Source organism: Notamacropus eugenii, chromosome 7 (genome assembly GCF_028372415.1).
Source record: "Notamacropus eugenii isolate mMacEug1 chromosome 7, mMacEug1.pri_v2, whole genome shotgun sequence".
Taxonomy (NCBI): Eukaryota; Metazoa; Chordata; class Mammalia; order Diprotodontia; family Macropodidae; genus Notamacropus; species Notamacropus eugenii.
In genome coordinates, this window is record NC_092878.1 from 15,901,881 (window position 1) to 15,920,660 (window position 18,780).

Genomic DNA, 18,780 nt, shown 5'->3' on the forward strand with positions numbered 1-18,780 from the left:
AGTACTGATGATACCCAAAAAAGCAAAAGATCCTTTGTGCTTTCAAGGATCTCACCTTCTAATAGAGAAGCTCATTCCAATGGGGACAGCTCAGCTGTTAAGGACAATATGCTAGGTTAAAGAAGAAGTTGCATGCAAATGCTGGATCCACCCAGAATCAAAATAAGAGCCGTGAATAAGAGGAAAGGGAGACTTCAAGGTGCATGGCAAATATGAAATCATTTGATCCTCACAACACCCCTGTAGGGGGAAAGCTATTATACACTATTGTTATCTCAATTTCACAGATAAGGAAACTGATTCTCACAGAGGTCGAATGGCTTACAAAGAGTCACACTGTGCAAAAGGGAGGATCAATCTGATTATATTTGTTAGTATATCATGAAATTTAAAAAAAAATTAGATGATTAAAGGACTTAGAGAACCAAGAGACTTTAGGGATCAGGTACACATATAATTTTTTCTACCTAAACATTTCTTGTATTATCAGCATATTTTGTGATTGAAAAATTAAGTTACCATCCAGTAATTCAGTCTTTTTACTTAAAGAAACACAAAGACACACATATCCCTAGGATATCAGTGATATATAGCAGCATAAATATAGGTTAAATTTATTACTGAAAGTTAGTATATTTGACAATGAATTTAAAGAGTAGTAGGTCATTCTGAGATGGGCCTTATCTTGGTTGTGCTTTAATCATTATTTTATTGTGAACATCATCTACAAAGATTGCCTGAAACTGACATGTTGGCTTCTCAGTCTGATCATAGCAGTCTTTATCTCCTGATTTCTCAATGTATAGATGATTGGATTGAGGAGAGGAGTAATAACTGAGTAAAACACTGAGAGAAATTTGTCCACTGAAAAGCTACTAAATGGTGAGGCATAGATGAAAATGCATGGCCCAAGGAATAGAGTTACCACTGTGATGTGAGCCTTGGAGAACCCACCTGAAGAGGGATGGTGGATTGTGACCAAGATGGCAATATAAGAGACAAGCAAGAGGATGAAACAAATTAGTGAGAGCAGCCCACTGTCAGGAATAACAAGCAGGTCCAGGATATAAGTGTCAGTGCAGGCAAGTTTTATCATTAGTGGAAGGTCACAAAAAAATATTGTCAACCACGTTGGGGCCACAGAAGGGCAGGTTCACAGTAAAGGTCATTTGGCTCATGGTGCACAAAACCCATAGCCCAGGAAAGCAACACAAACACTATCAGTGTTGTATAATTCATGATAGTTGTGTAATGGAGAGGTTTACATATTGCAACATATCGATCAATTGTCGTGAAAATAAGGAGAGTTATCTCAGCACCATCCAAAAAGTGGAGGAAAAACATCTGGGCCATGCAACCCCATAAGGAGATGGTTTTCTTCTGTCTGAAGAAGTCTGTGATCATCTTAGAGACAGTGACAGTGAAAAGGGTCATGTCAAGAAAGGAAAGGTTGGCCAGGAGGAAGTACATGGGAGTGGAGTGCAAGTCGGAGTCAAAGGTTGCTATCAATATAATGAGAATGTTTCCAGCCAGGACTGATGTACAAGCCAGGAAGAAGATCACAAAAATGAAAATCTCAAGTTCCGAAGAATTGGTGAATCCTAACAAAATGAATTCATTTAGCACAGTTATTCTTCATCTTCAACTACTTGATATTTTTCAAGCATGCAGAAGTTCTGGGAAGGAAAGTACCTAAAAAAGAAACAGTTTAATGGGAATTTTATTTAATATTATTGAGAAGTATAGAAAATATTTTGATTTAATGAAGAAAATATCGCAGATCAAAAGCTCTTTGAAATATATCTCAGGCCCTTATGTGATATCAGAAATATTTAAGATGGTATATTATAAAAAAAATTCAATCAGGGGGCAGAGCCAAGATGGAAGACTAGAAAGACACACTTATGTAGGGTCTCCCCACACAGCCCACAAAATACCTGTAGAGAGGGACTCTCAACAAATTTTGGAGCAGCAGAAGTGGAGAACAACAGAGTGGAGGAGAATTCCAGCCCAGGGTGACCTGAAAGACCCACAGGAAACGTCAGTTACACCAGATGCAGATCGAAACTCAGAGTACTGAGCCCAGCCGAGCCTTGGCCTCCTGCACACAGCTCATGAACAGCCCTCTGGGGCGGAATCTCCACTCTTGGAATCCCCAGTCCCAGCAGCAGAGGGTCCGCAGGTCCCTTAACTCACAGGAGCCAAAGGTCGGTGAGGGTTTTTTTTCAGCTGGCCAGGATGGGAGAAGGGCATTCACATTGGGCAGGCAGCAGGAGTTCTCAGGACAGCCCCTACAGCAGCCTGAGACCATAGCTGGATCGTAAAAATCCCTGGGGGCACTGAAGAGCTGAGTCTTACCTCAGCCCTGTGTAGACACTCTGAGGCAGCTGGTCTTTGTCTCGCACTGAATGGAGGCCCTGCCCCCACAGGTTGACTGAATCCCACCCCCACCCCCCATTGCTAGCTTGGCAGAACTGGAGGTCAGATGCCTGTGGAGAGGAAAGGCTGCTAAGATTCTGGGCACAAAAATCCTTCCCTGCACCCAGACCAGCACACACTTGATTGTGCCACCTTGGAGGAATTGACATCTTACAGGTCCCCAGAGTAGACCCTACTCTTGACAAAGGACCCAAAAGTCAAATAACTGCTTGGGAAAATGCCCAAAAAAGGGAAAAAAATAAGACCATAGGAGGTTATTTTCTTGGTGAGCAGATATCTCCTCCCATCCTTTCAGATGAGAAAGAACAATGCTTACCATCAGGGAAAGACATAAAAGTCAAGGCTTCTGTATCCTAAACATCCAAAATAAATATTTAATGGGCTCAGACCATGGAAGAGCTCCAAAAGAATTTTGAAAATCAAGTTAGAGAGGGGGAGGAAAAACTGGGAAGAGAAATGAGAGAGATGAAAGAAAAGTATGAAAAGCAAGTCAAAACCTTGCTAAAGGAGACCCCAAAAAAATGCTGAAGAAAATAACACCTTGAAAAATAGGCTAACTCAATTGGCAAAAGAGGTTAAAAAGTCAATGAGGAGAAGAATGCTTTAAAAAGCAGAATTAGTCAAATGGAAAAGGAGGTCCAAAAGCTTACTGAAGAAAGTAGTTTTTTAAAAAATAGAATGGAACAGATGGAGACTAATGACTTTATGAGAAGCCAAGAAATCACAAAAAAACCCCAAAAGAATGAAGAAATGGAAGATAATGTGAAATATCTCTTTGGAAAAACAATTGACCTGGAAAATAGATCCAGGAGAGACAATTTAAAAATTATGGGACTATCTGAAAGCCATGATCAAAAAAAGAGCCTGGACATCATCTTTCATAAAACTATCAAGGAAAACTGCCCTAATATTCTAGAAACAGAGGGCAAAATAAATATTGAAAGAATCCACTGATCACCACCTGAAAGAGATCCAAAAAGAGAAACTCCTAGGAACATTGTGGCCAAATTCCAGAGTTCCCTGGTCAAGGAAAAAATATTTCAAGCATCTAGAAAGAAACAATTCAAATACTGCGAAAATAAAATCAGGATAACACAAGATCTAGCAGCTTCCACATTAAGGAATCGAAGGGCATGGAATATGATATTCCAGAAGTCAAAGGAACTAGGACTAAAACCAAGAATCACCTACCCAGCAAAACTGAGTATAATACTTCAGGGGAAAAAATGGCCTTTTAATGAAATAGAGGACTTTCAAGCATTCCTGATGAAAGGACCAGAGCTGAAAAGAAAATTTAACTTTCAAACACAAGAATCAAGAGAAGCATGAAAAGGTAAACAGCAAAGAGAAGTCATAAGGGACTTACTACAGTTGAACTGTTTACATTCCCACATGGAAAGACAATATTTGTAACTCTTGAAACTTTTCAGTATTTGGGTAGTTGGTAGGATTACACACACACACACACACACACACACACACACACACACACACAGAGCACAGAGTGAATTGAATAGGATGGGATCATACCTTAAAAAAATTAAATTAAGCATGAGAGAGAAATATATTGGGAAGAGAAAAGGAGAAATGAATGGGGCAAATTATCTCTCATAAAAGGGGCAAGCAAAAGACTTTTCAGTGGAGGGAAAAAGACGAGAGGAGAGAGAAAAACATGAAGCTTACTCTTATCACATTCAACTAAAGGAAGGAATAAAATGCACACTCATTTTGATATGAAAACCACAGGAAAGTGGGGGAAAAGGGGATAAGCTGGGTGAGGGAATGATGGAAGGGAGGGCAGTGGGAAGAGGGAGCAATTTGAAGTCAACATACTTCAGGAGGGACAGGATCAAAAAAGAGAATAGAAGTAATGGGGGGAGGATGGGATGCAGGGTAATATAGTTAGTCTTACACAACACGACTATTGTGGAAGTCATTTGCAAAACTACACAGATATGGCCTATATTGAATTACTTGCCTTCCCAAAAGAAATAGGTGGGGGAGGGAGGGATGAAGGACAGTTTGAAGTCAAAGTTTTAGGAAGAACTGTCGAGTTCTGTTCTTGCTACAAGGAAATAAGAAATATAGGTAATGGGGTATAGAGAGTTATCTGGCCCTACAGGACAAAAGAGAAGATGGAGACAAGGGAAGAGAGGAATGATAGAAGAGAGAGCAGATTAGTGATAGGGGCAATTAGAATGCTCAGTGTTTTGGGGTGGGGGAGGGGAGAAATGGGGAGAAAATTTGGAAGCCAAAATTTTGTGAAAATGAATGTTAAAATTTAAATAAATAAATAAATTTTAGAAAATAAAAAAAAATTAAATCATAAAAATCAAGTGGCAATAAGAATAAATGGACCTCAGTTTTCCTGCCATTTGAAATGAGGTTTGTATCTCCAGATGATTTTTAAGTTTACTTCCATTTATACATCTATAATCCTCTCTTGCTAATAAATACCATAAGCTATTATTTTTGTTTCAGCTGAACATGTAGAACACAACAGTTTTCTAAGAAAATATTGAAGTTAGTATACCTAGTTAGACACACTTGTTATCTAATGACTCTCATGTGTGGGCCACAGACCCTTTGGCCTCCTGGAGTTATTGTTCAACATTTTCAAATAAATTGAGACACGAAGGAGTATTAGAATGACCTTTATATTTAATAGGTTGATTTTCAAAATTTTTGGATTTTAAAAATAGTTCTCAAGTTTTTAAAAGTTCATGGAAACCCTTAGCTACCATCTAGATTACTTATTAATATTAAATTGGTCATTACATAGAAGTAGATAATCAACAATATTTATTAATTTGCATTTATTCTGTAAACATTATATACATACTTGTCATCAATACCTGTTTTTTTTTTTTCTATTTAAAGCACCCAGCAAGGTTGCTGGCACAAAATATACTATAAATATATGTCATTCCTCTAGGTAGTCACTTGGTCAGTTCTTTTTATTAGGATGACTATTTTATCTACTTATGTAGAGTAGTTCAGCTATGGGAGATATTGAAAGTTATGGGATCAATTTTGTGTTTTGTTATGTATGTTAGTACCCAGGTCTAGCTATCCCTTTCTCTTGGAAGCATTAGGAGAGGGGAGAACCTGGCAAAAATATTTCAATCCAAGGACGAAAACTGGAGAAATGAGCAAATATAAAAAAAGCCTCTAACACAATGAAGAAGTATCATGAGTTAGAAGTTCAATGAGCAAATAAAGAAGAAGAGAACAACTCAAAATTAAATAAAATTGGACCCTAGCAAAAAAAACTTTTCCAAAAAGGATCTAAGACTGCATAGTAGAAATCAATCAGAAGAAAAAATTAAAGAAGAATTATTGAGGAAAATGTAAGAAAAATGCATAGCTTAGAAAAAAAGATCAAAAATATGGCCCAACTAATAAATACCTTATAAAATAGAGTGAAGCAAATATTTTAATAACTCAATAAAAAATAAGATATATTAGACCAAATGAAAATATGGAAAAATGTTATAGTTTTACTAATAATATGCTGGACATGGAGAAAAGGACAAGAAATCATTTAAGAACCATTAGGTTTCCTGGAAAATAAAATATGAACAAAGAGAATAATCAATCACAATATTTCAAGAGAGAATAAAACTATTTCAGAATTATTAGTATGAAAGGAAAAATGAAAATAGAAATAATCTGTTTAATTCTCAAGTTAATTCTCAAAATAAATCCAAATTGAAAATACAAAAAGATGTTACATATCCAGAATCCAGCAGAAAAAAAGGTACTGGAGAAGAAAAAATACAGAGTCAAAAGCCAAGGAACTGCAGTTAAGATTATATTAAATTATGCAATAATTATGGTAATGAAAAAATTCCTGGAATAAAATATGCTAAAAAGCAAACAAAAAATTTTCTACACAAGTATAACATCCTACAAAATAGTATAATCCTATAAGGGAAATATAGACCTTGAAAAGAGATGAGAGTGAGTGACAGAGACAGAGAGAGACTCATAGAGGGATGGCAGATTATATAGTTAGAGATAAAGATAGAAATGACTGATATATATATATATGTGTGTGTGTGTGTGTGTGTGTGTGTACATATATATATACATATATATACTAAAGATTGACGTAATTTATATTAAGATAATTATAAATATAAATATAGATTATACTTTCGTCCTAGATTTGTACTTTTGTTTGCTCTTGGTGACCAAATTCCTCTACCATGCATCCTCTTTGAAATGTATAGTACCACAGAAAAACTTGGGCCCCTGAGAGATTGCAATTTGGCCAGAGTCACAGAATTCATATGTATCCAAAGTAGGTCTGAAGCCAAGTTATCCTGTCTCTAGTCAGCTGTGAGACCTGTACAGCATGATGAATTGAGAAATTTTAAAGGTCTGAATTTTTATCAATTGCTTAAAATTTAAGAGAGATAAAGAGAGAAAGGTTCCAGCCTTAAATGGTCAGTGAGGAAGCAAAGAAAGAAAAACACAGTTGATTGTTTTATGTTTTGTTAGTTTTAAGAGAAGAAAAAGGAGAGAAAGAAACAAACAAGGGAAAAGTCAAAAAATGAGGAGCCCCAGAATTTTTCATAATTACAGTGAGCAGACAGAGTATACCAGCATAGAGGTGAAGACCTGCAATTGTGAAGTTTGGGGGAGAAGAATATCTCCGGAATCTCACCTTTATCTGAACCAGGCAAAGGAAAATTCAATTCTCTCTCTCTCTCTCTCTCTCTCTCTCTCTCTCTCTCTCTCTCTCTCTCTCTCTCTCTCTCTCTCTCTCTCTCTCTCCCCTCCCTCCCTCCCTCTGTCCTCTTTGTCTTACGCATACACACACACACACACACACACACACACACACACACATACACACCACCTTCACAGACACAGTTGGAATTTGGTATATATATTTATTAAGTTAAACAAAGAAATAGCAGGGAAAAGCTACGAAAGTAGAGTAAGCTTGAAAAGGAGGGTAAAGTTGAGAATGGAATACTCAGTCAAAAAAATAGCTCATTACGGAAAAATGAAAAGTAAGGAGATACTAAGAATCAGGGATCTCAACGTATACTGGACTAAGGAAAGAAAGGCGAAGGAGAGGATCAGACAATTTCATTTTAAATTTATTAATGTTGAAACTTTTCATTTTTCTTCTCTACAGCTTTTTTGAAGAGAGAAAGGGTAACAATGAGGGAAAAGAGAGAAAAATTTATATGATTTCACTATGATTGAGGGCAAAACATGGTTACAATCATAAGTGTGAATGTGAATGGGATGCCTTTACCTGTAAGATAGATGAATGAATTCAGACATTTATTAGTTGTGTTATCCTGATCAAGTAACTTAGTTTCTCTCAGTCTCACTTGACTCATCAGTAAAATGAGGATAATAACCTATCTCATGAGATTGTTGTGAGGATAAAATAAGACAACATATGTATGGTGCTTTGCAAGCCTGAAAGCACATTATAAATGCTAGCTATTATTAATATGAAGAGCTTTAAATACTAAAGAAATGAGTTTATATTTGACCCCAAATGGGAAAAGAAGCCTATAAAGTATATAAAGTAAGGAAACAATAAAGTCTAATAAGAGATTTAGAAAAATTGTTTAAAAGCTATGCGATATATGAATGGAAACAAATTCAGGGAATATTTTCGAGGTGATACTGAAAGTATTTGGCAACTGATTAGATATGAATGGGGGAGTGAAGAAAGATGAATAAAAAATAATTCTCACATTGCCAGTCTCAGCTACTAGATGACTGAGAAAATAATAATAGAAATCAACATGGGGAGTTGAAAGGAAGGATAAGTCAGAAATGGAGAATGACTCATGCAAAGAATTAATGCAAGAGAAGAAATGGTGAGATTGGGAAATAGGAAACGTTTTCCCCCATTCTTACCTTCCCTCCTAAACCTGTCATCTTTCAATAACAAATGTTCATCTTAGCTTTTCAATTACTAAGTCCATGTAAAAATCAGTTACATGGCTCTAATACAACATGCATAACATAGCATTGGCCTTTCAACCTACCTCAGCCAGATGAAGAAATCAAGGAACAAGTTCTTCAATGAGACACAGACACAATGTGGGGCTACAGGAAGAGACACTTGTGAACTCCCAAGCAGGCAGGAGGAAAAAAAAATAGAAACACTTAGATAATAATGAGCATAGAAGAGTGAAGAGCAAATTCACGTGGGAATTATTCCAGACCCATCTTGATTTTCCCTAGATTTCAAGGGAAAGATTTGTTATCTGGTCATTAATGTGAGCACAAATTTCAACAAAGGGTGAAACATATTTTCTGTCTGAATTTGCTCCAGAAAAAGTTAATCTGTGTAACACATTCAATGAAAAAAATGGAATATTTATAGAAAAGAGATTAAAATGGAAGCTTTCTTTTGTAGGCATAGAGACTTCCACTGAAATACTTAAAGTTTCCTTACTTTAATTGGTGTAATCATCATCATCCTGATCACATAGGACTCAAATGTTAAAGTTGTCTTTGTTTACTTCCTCTCTTTTGCCCTCTGCGATCATTTTATTTCAATACCTGCTGACTCCACATCTTCTTGCTCTTAATACTGCTATGACTCGAGTTTATTCCCTCATCAACTAGACTATGTTAGTAACCTTCCAATTTGTCTACTTCCCTGAAGTCTCTTCCCTGTACAATCCACCCTCCAAACTACCACCAAAACAATCTTCTTATCACTAATAGCCAGAACCATAGCTCAGAGTTTAAATAGATACAGGTCCATGCTGGGATTTCTAATATAAAATCTGTTTTTGGCTTAAATGCACTCCCAAGAATTCCTTTGGGAAAATCAGAATTTTTTGGTTTTACTTCTTCCTATCCACAGAATTACCTCTGATATATCAAAATTTCACTCATTTCTGTGTCTCTACACAAAATGAGAAAAAAAACATATTACTATCCCATGCAAGCACTAAGACTGCTGTACTATTTAATAATAAAATGTTATCTACAATTTGGATAGTGTTTTAATGTTTGCAAAGTGTTTTACAATTATCTGATTTGATCCCCATAGAAATCCTGTGAGATGAGTGCCATTATTCCTACATTACAGAGAGGGAAACTCAAGACAAGTTAAGTGGTTAATAAATTGATAAGATTCACATGGCTAGTAAATTTCTGAGGTCATATTGCAGCTTAGATTTTGTAGACTGTAGCTCTATCATTCTTTTTATGGTACCTCCTAACTACATGAACATTTTTATTTAACCTGAGAGAAAATAGAATGGACACTCATGAAGTCAAATATTTAAGTATTCTTTTTTCTCCCACAGACTTAGACAGTCCTCTCATCTTTAACTTGTACTCTTGGCATGAAAATCAAAAAAAAGGAAGGAACTAGGGATCATTAGAAAATTAAATAGCCCATGTATCCCATAGTAGGCGCTTAAATGCTTGCCAATTGATTGACCTATCCAATATTGCAGACTTACAATGAATAAAAGTGTCAAGCACTCAAGACAAAGAGTCTACTCTTTCCTTCCATGAACTTATGCAGACCACATGAGTCACAAGAGTGTTGAAAAACCAGTTCTATGTATACTTTTCCACATTATGTCTAAATCGCCTGCTGTTACACCTCAGTAAGACGAGGCTGCTAGGTGATGCAGGAGATAAACTGCAAGGGTTGGAGTTAAAAAGACCCGAGTCCAGATATGATTTTGAACACTTAATAGTGATGGGATCCTGAGCAAGTCACTTAACCTCAGGTTTGCAAGCTGTAAAATGGGGGTCTTATCACCTATTTTCCCTGATGGTTGTAATGAACAAATGAGAAAATATTTGTAATGTGCTTAGGAATGTGCCTGGCACATAGTACGGGATTAAGAAGTGCCTGTTCCCTTCTTTACCTCTGACTCCTTATGGATCTAGAGTTTTCAGCACTTGATCCAGAAACTCCTCTACTTTGTCATTCAGTCAAAAGAAATGCAAGACATGTCTTCTGTATTAGGGGCACTATAGCATCATTTGTGTTCCTATGAACTAGGGATAAAATGTAAATGTGAGGAAATTCTTGCATTCAAGCCAATCGATTAAAACCTTCAACTTCTTATTGAGTTCAATCACAGTAACTAATCTAGGTTTAGGATGCAAATAATACACATTCCATTCTTCTGGTAGATAAGACGCAGACCTTTAGTTATGAAACAAGTAGAATAAACAATCTTATGTATAATTTCTCATATAGTTCTTCTAACAATAGACTTCTTTCAAATTGAATTGAAATGAAAGGTACTTACTTTGTCAGAAAATCTATTTCTGTCATGCTCCCCCTGTAACCACCTGCAATCACTAATCTGCTTAGTAGAAGGCATAAAAGTAGTTCCTCCTTCAGCAAGGACACTTTAACACACTCCATGTGTGAGATAAAATTTGTTTCACCATGAGGGTGTTTTTGTGACTGTTGCCCAAACTACATTTGGTGATTCTTGTGCCTTACAGTTCAGCTTTGTCAACTGGGTATCTGGATGCCTAAATCTCCTATCATTTGGACACTTAAGCAGGGCTTTATTTCCCATTACTTTTAGTTCTTATTCAGTTCTTGATGTGCAGCTGCTTTTCTATCCAGGTGCTCCTCCTCGTCGTCCTACCACTATTACTACTACTACCACTCCTCCTCCTCCTCCTCCTCCTCCTCCTCCTCCTCCTCCTCCTCCTCCTCCTCCTCCTCCTCCTCCTCCTCCTCCTCCTCCTCCTCCTCCTCCTCCACCTCCTCCTCCTCCTACTACAGTTGCCACTATCACTATATCACTAATACTTCTACTACTACTATGATTAGTACTATACTTTAACATTTGGATTTCTCTCTGTCATAGCTGCCTTCCAAGATCAAGGATTCTTAAGTTTTAAAATTGTTTGTCAGTACAATGTTATTATCATATTAACATAGTCCCGACTTTCTCTGAAATTATTCCTTTCATCATTTCTTTGAGGACCATAGTATTCCATTGTATTCCTATTTTAAATTTGGTCATCTTTTCACCAAGTCATAGGTGCCCCCTCACCTATCATTTTCATGAAAATCACAGTTATATAGTTTAAAATAAATTTCACTTCATATTGAAGATCATAGATCTCTATGTGGAAGGCACCTCAGAGGTCCATGTAACCCAAATACCTCAATTTGGAAATAAGGTAATGGAGACCCAGGAGGACTGTGACTTACCTAAAATCAAACCAATAGGGATCATCAGAAACTAGTTTTTTGCTAAGCAGAAGTATGCTCATTTAACTCACCTAAAATGAAACTACATAGGATTTCCTGTTGTATTTCATTTCAATAACATCCTTTTCTTAGCACCCAACAGTAGTAGTAAGTCACTATGTGGAGACTCCACTTATCCCATTTTTGCTTTTCAGTTAATAGTCTAACACACAAAGGACATAACACAATTCAAGAACCCAGGATTATCTTGTTGACCTAGATTGGAACTAAAATAATTTCTTAGCTAAAAAGATGAAGTTCTTATCTGTTTAAAGCTTAACTCATTGTACTCTAAACAAAAAACAAAAGTAATGACTGACAAAAGGCAAGCATAGAATTTAAGTAAGTCCTACTACTGAGAAAACAGAAGTGGAAAAGTAAGTATGCTTATCAAATAGCACCCAGCACATAACTAGCATAATGCTTCCATATACTGAGAGTTTCACTAAAAAACACTGGGGAAAATGTGTTAGCATGTCACAAACCTTCCCTGCCACAAAGTGTGTATGCTGGAGCTTGTCAAGGATAAATCAGCTAGTGACTTTTCTCTTTTCTCCAATGTCCCTGCTCCCTCTCAAGTGAACTACATTTTACTGCTTCCTCAAAATACATAATACATGCAAAAATTCACTTTATGCAAAGTTAGAGGTAAAAATGATATACAGTAAACATATTGTCACACTTTTTATTTTTTTTGATTTATCAGCTATTCTGATTTCTTTTCTCTTTTCTATATTTAAGAAATACTAATTGTTAAATCAGAAGCTATCTGAGAAGGGAAGGGGTTTGTCTGAAACTATGATGATTTAAAAATAACACACATCAATGAAAACATTTTAAAAAGAGTAATACAGAAATTCTATTTGATTAATCTTAAAATTAGACGAAAATCCATTTCTCTTTAGACAGAAATTGAAGATGGAAATCAGGCATTAGAGGTGGTGATATCTTTATTTTGGAAGGTAGTTATTTGTTTTCTTTTTCACAATTATCATTCTAGAAATGAATGGAATTAATTTAAAGCTGAATCTAATATCGAAAATAAAACAAACTTTTAAAAAAGTCCTAAAAACATTTATCTCTATGTTTCACAAGGTCTGTGTATTTAGAAACAGCAGATATCACAATTTTTCTTTTATATTTCAACCAAATGTTTGATGTTATCAATATGCAGTAGAAGAGCTGAAGAAGAAAAATGGTAGATTATTATATATAAAACATTCAATCATAAAAATAATGACTTACTAGTTTCAATTTCTTAGATTTAAAAGTAGATTTTAAAATTTTTTAATAAAGAATTTTAGAAAATAACAAGGACTGTTTTTTTAATGTCTCCAGGCAAGAAAAAATGGGATATAGTTGCATCAAGTCGGTGTTTAATTCACTTTTTTCCCTAAGACTCCTGGGGAAAATAATAACCATTGGTTCAACCCTAAATAACTCTTCCCATATGACTGAAAGGAGAAAATGATTAGTCTTTTTGATCTGGGATTGTGTATTAGGGAGGATAAATATTGCATGGTGCAACTATTTCCAAGAACATTTCCACAAATCTCTAACCACATCAGTCAAAGAATATCACTGCTCCTGCTGCTGGTGGTACTACTACTACTATTACTACTACTACTACTACTACTACTACTACTACTACTACTACTACTACTACTACTACTACTACACAAGTCTTAAGGGACTTACTAAAGTTGAACAGTTTGTATTCCTACATGGAAAGACAATATTTGTAACTCTTGAAACTTTTCAGTATCTGGGTAGTGGGTGGGATTACACACACACACACACACACACACACACACACACACACACACCACAGCACAGAGTGAATTGAATAGGATGGGATCATATCTTAAGAAAATGAAATTAAGCAGTGAGAGAGAAATACATTGGGAGGAGAAAGGGAGAAATGGAATGGGGCAAATTATCTCTCAAAAAAGAGGCAAGCAAAAGACTTTTTAGTGGAGGGAAAAAGAGGGGAGGTGAGAGAAAAACATGAAGTTTACTCTCATCACATTCCACTAAAGGAAGGAATAAAATGCACACTCATTTTGGTATGAAAACCTATCTTACAATACAGGAAAGTGGGGGATAAGGGGATAAGCAGGGTGGGGGGGGGATGATGGAAGGGAGGGAAATGGGAGGAGGGAGCAATTTGAAGTCAACACTCTTGGGGAGGGACAGGATCAAAAGAGAGAACAGAAGTAAAGTGGGGCAGGATAGGATGGAGGGAAATATAGTTAGTGTTACACAACCGGACTATCATGGAAGTCATTTGCAAAACTACACAGATATGGACTGTATTGAATTGCTTGCTTTCCCAAAGGGAATGGGTGGGGAGGGAGGGATGAAGAGAAGTTGGAACTCAAAGTTTTAGGAACAAGTGTTGAGTACTGTTCTTGCTACTAGGAAATAAGAAGTACAGATAATGGGGTATAGAAAGTTATCTGTCCCTACACGTCAAAAGAGAAGATGGGGACAAGAGAAGGAAGGGATGATAGAAGAGAGGGCAGATTGGTGATAGGGGCAATTAGAATGCTCGGTGTTTTGGGGTGGGAGGAGGAGACAAATGGGGAGAAAATTTGGAACCCAAAATTTTGTGAAAATGAATGTTAAAAGTTAAATAAATAAATTTAAAATGAAAAAAAAAGAAAAGATAGAAAAAATTTAGCGTATGTAATTCGAAAAACAACTGACCTGGAAGATAGAACTAAAACGAAAATCTAAGGATTATTGGTCTACCGGAAAGGTATGATGAAAAAAGGGCCTGGACGATATACTGAAAGAAATCATCAAGGAAAACTGCCCAGAAGTCCTAGATCCAGAGGATAAAACAGTCATCTAAAGAATTTGCCGTTCACCTCTTGAAAGAGATTCTAAACTAAAACACCAAGGAATAGCATTGCCCAATTCCGTAACTATCAACTGAAGGAGAAAATACTGCAGGCAGCAAGAAAGTAAGGATTCAGATATGGAGGAGTTACAGGCAGGATCACACAAAACCTTGCAGTTCCTCATTTAAAAGATTAAAGGGAATGGAATGTGATATTCAGTAAGGCAAAAGAGTTGGGACTACAACCAAGGACCAATTACCCAGTAAAGTTGATCATAATATTTCAGAAAAGGAGATAGACTTTCAATGAAATAAGAGATTTCCAGATCTTCCTGATGAAAAGGTCAGAGCTCAGTAGAAAATTTGATTTTCAAACATAGGTCGCAAGAGAGCCATAAAAAAGGAAACAGGGGGAAAAATCTTGTTAATCCATGTGAGCAAACTGCTTACATCCCTATAAGGGAAGATGATACTTGTTAATCTTGAGAATTGCATATTTGTAATGATATATAAAAGGGATATACACAGACAGAGGGAGCTCATATAAAGTAAATGATGGTATGATAAAAATGTGATTTAAGGGTGCTAAAAGGTTGTAAAGGGATACATGAAAAGGAGAAGAAAGAAAAAAGTAAATCACATCACAGGAAGAGGCACAAAAATATATTACAGCAGAGGGAAAGAGGGGAGGGAGATGAGCACTGTTTGAGAGGTACTCTCATCTGATTTGGTTCAAGGAGGGAGGAAAAACTCAATTCAATATAGAAATAAATATAGCTCAATTGGCAGCAGGAGGGGAAGGGGAAAGAAAAGGGAGGGGAGGATAAAAAGAAGAGAAGAAGTAGTAAGGTAAAGGGAGAGTAAAAGGGAGGGTGGCTGAAAGAAGGGAGGTAACACTGAGGGAGGCAGTGGTCAAAAATTAAAACTCTACTGTGGAGGGAAAGAGGGAATGGAGAACTAAAAGCATAAACAGAGGAAAGGGGATGGAGGGAAAGACACTCTAAGAGTAATAACTGTGAATGTGGAATTCTATGACCTCTTTCATAAACTGGAGATGGATAGTAGAATGGATTAAAAACCATGATCCAACAATAAGTTGTTTACAAAAAAAAAATCAAAAACCAAAAAACAAAAAAACATTTGAAACAGAGGGATACCCACAGGGTAAAGGTAAAAGGTTGGAGAATAATATATTGTGCTTCGGGTGATATAAAAAAAGCAGGTGTAACAATTGTAATCTCAGGCAAAGCAAAAGAAGAAATAGATCTAATCAAAAGAGAAACGGAAGGAAATTATACCCTGCTAAAAGGCACCATAGACAATGAAGAAATTTCATTGCTATCCATGCTACAAGTCGTATAACATCCAAATTCTTAGAGAAGAAGTTAAGGGAGTTACAGGAAGAAATAGACAGAAAAACTGTACTAGTTAGGGACCTCAACCTCCCCTTCTCTGAATTTCATAAATATAACATCGAAGTAGATGAGAAAAAAGTTAAGGAGTTGAATAAAACTCTGGAGAATGTAGATATGAACAAGTCATAGAACAAGTCATAAAAACAATCAATAATGTCATCAAACAAAATGACAATGAGCTAATATACTAAAATTTATATGACACAGTTAAAACAGTATTTAGGGGAAAATTTATATCTCTAAATGCTGGCATCAAATAAAATAGAGAACAAATAGGTAAATGAATCAAATGTACAACTAAAAAAGCTAGAAAGAGAACAAATTTTAAACACCCAACTAAATGTCAAATTTGAAATCCTAAAAATCACAGAAGAAATTAATAAAAACTGAAAGTAAGGAAACCATGGAACTAATAAGTAAAAAAGAAGTAGGTTTTATGGGAAAAAACAGGAAAATAGATAAAGAATTGGTTACTGTAATTTTTAAAAAGAAAGCAAATCAATTTATCAATATGAAAAATGAAAAGGCAAATTCATCACTATAAAGAGGAAATTAAAATACTTATTTGGATCTATTTTGCAGAAGTTTATGAAAACAGATTGGACAATCTAGGTGAAACAGATGAATATTTACAAAAACATATTCTAAGGCATTAATATTTACATAAATGCAAATTAAAATGCCTCTGAGTTACAACCTTACACTCATCAGATTGGTTCAAGTGACAAAAAAGGAAAATGACAAAAATTGGAGAGGCTGTGGGTAAAGGGTCACACTAATGCACTACTGGTGCAGTTGAGAACTGCTCTTGCCATTCTGAAAAGTAATTTGAAACCAAATCCTCAAAGTTACTGAACTCCATATTCACTTTGACCCCATTACTAGGTCTATACCACAGAGGTCAAAGAAAGAGGAAAAAGACATATATGGACTAAAATATTTATAGCACTTATTTTTGTGGTAGAAAAAAATTGTAAACTGAGCAAATCTTAAGTGGAAATCCCACATCAGCTGGGAGGTGGTTGAATGATGTGTAACGTAAAAATATTTCTTTGCTATAAGAATTGATAAAGGAAATTATTTTAGAAACACCTGGAAACGTTTATATAAAGTGAAGTAAGCAGAACCAGGAGAACAATTTATACAATAATAGACATTTTAAAGGAAATGAATTTGGAGAAGGGAAGAATTTATGACTAAACAAGAGATAGAGAACGTTACAAAAAGCAAAATAGTAATTTTTATTACAATATGTTAAAATGCTAAGCAAAAAAAGTCTAATGCAGCTAATATTAGAGAAACAGAAAGTTGGAAAACAAATTTTATAGTCATGTCTCTGATAAAGGGCTCATTTTTAAAATACATAGTGAACTGAGTGTAAAGGCAAGCACCCTAGTATATCCAGGATGGCAAGTAGAACAGGTTATTATATCTACTTTACTAAAAAAGATAATCCTTTAAGGGATCAATAGTCTTTTTTAAAATTCTATTCACTAATTCAAGGGGAAAAGCATCCTGAACTTCAGAGAAAATACAAACAGAGAAATAAAGACCAACATGCAGGGCTCTCACTGCCTGAATCAAAGAAATGTTACTATATAATTTGCATACATTTCTGGATCAAGAGAGCCTTTATACCTGAGTAGTGAGTAGTTCTGAACATATGGCTACTCAGAGTCTCAACCAAGGAATCACAAGGTCCTTTTCATACGCAAGCACCCCAAAGTAAAATACCAACTCAGAATACAAATACACTTCTCAGAGCCAGAAGGCATTAATTGGAAATTAGCCTAATTTGAAATTAGCAAAAAGTATGAGCGTTCCTACAAGCCAGTTTCCCCTAAGCAAGTTCCCTTAATGGGCTCCATATGGGACCCGTAAGAGGTGGGAAGGATCTTATATTCCATTAACACTACACTGAGTCAAATCTATAACATGTCATTCCCTTATTGATAAATCATTAAAGATATGAACAGGCACTTATCATATAAAGAAATTGAAGGTTTCTGTAATTATAGGAAAAAACATTCTCTGCATTGAAAGTTGCTTAGCACCCAGAGCCAAGGGGGCTACCTCATGTTTCATTTTGAATTGTTGCATCCCCTCTTTCCCATTACCTTCTATCATGTTTAGATCTTCCAACCATCTTCATGATCTTGTACCTTCAGAGCTAGAGAAACTTTCAGGACAATATGCACTTTCATGCTCACGAAACCTATTATAATTAACACTTTTCAAAATACTATGTATTCTTTTATTAAACTTAACATTAAATCTTTGTTTTTTCCAAAAAAATATGCTCCAAATTGCTCTTGATTAGAGAAATGCAAATCACAGCTCTGAGGCATTACATCACACTTATCAGATTGACTACAATGGCATAACAGGAAAATGATAAATGTTAGGAAAGGTCTTGGAAAATTGGGACACTGATGCATTGTTGGTAGAGATGTAGACTGATCCAAACATTCTGGAGGACAATTTGGAGCTGGACCCAAACGGAAATTAAACTGTTTATACGTTTTGATCCAAGAATGCATCCACTAAATCTGTATCCCAAAGAGGTCATAAAAAAAAAAAAAAACAGAAAAAGGAACTACGTGTATGAAAATATTTAAAGCAGTTCTTTATGTGGTGGCAAAGAATTGGAAATTGAGGGGGGATGCCCATCAATTGGGGAGTGGCTGAACAAGTTATGGTAGATAGGAACATAATGGAATAGTATTGTTCCATCATAAGTGGAGAATAGGTGTATTTCAGAAAAACCTGGAAAGACTTGCATAAAGCTGAGTGAAGTGAGCAGATTCAGAACATTGAACACAATAACAACAACATTGTGCATTGAA

General features: G+C 35.8%; 1 pseudogene; it reads right to left on the reverse strand.

Annotated features, from left to right (window-relative positions):
• Positions 1-724: 724 nt before the first annotated feature.
• On the reverse strand, positions 725-18,138 carry LOC140514619 (olfactory receptor 4K13-like; annotated as a pseudogene).
• Positions 18,139-18,780: the final 642 nt, after the last annotated feature.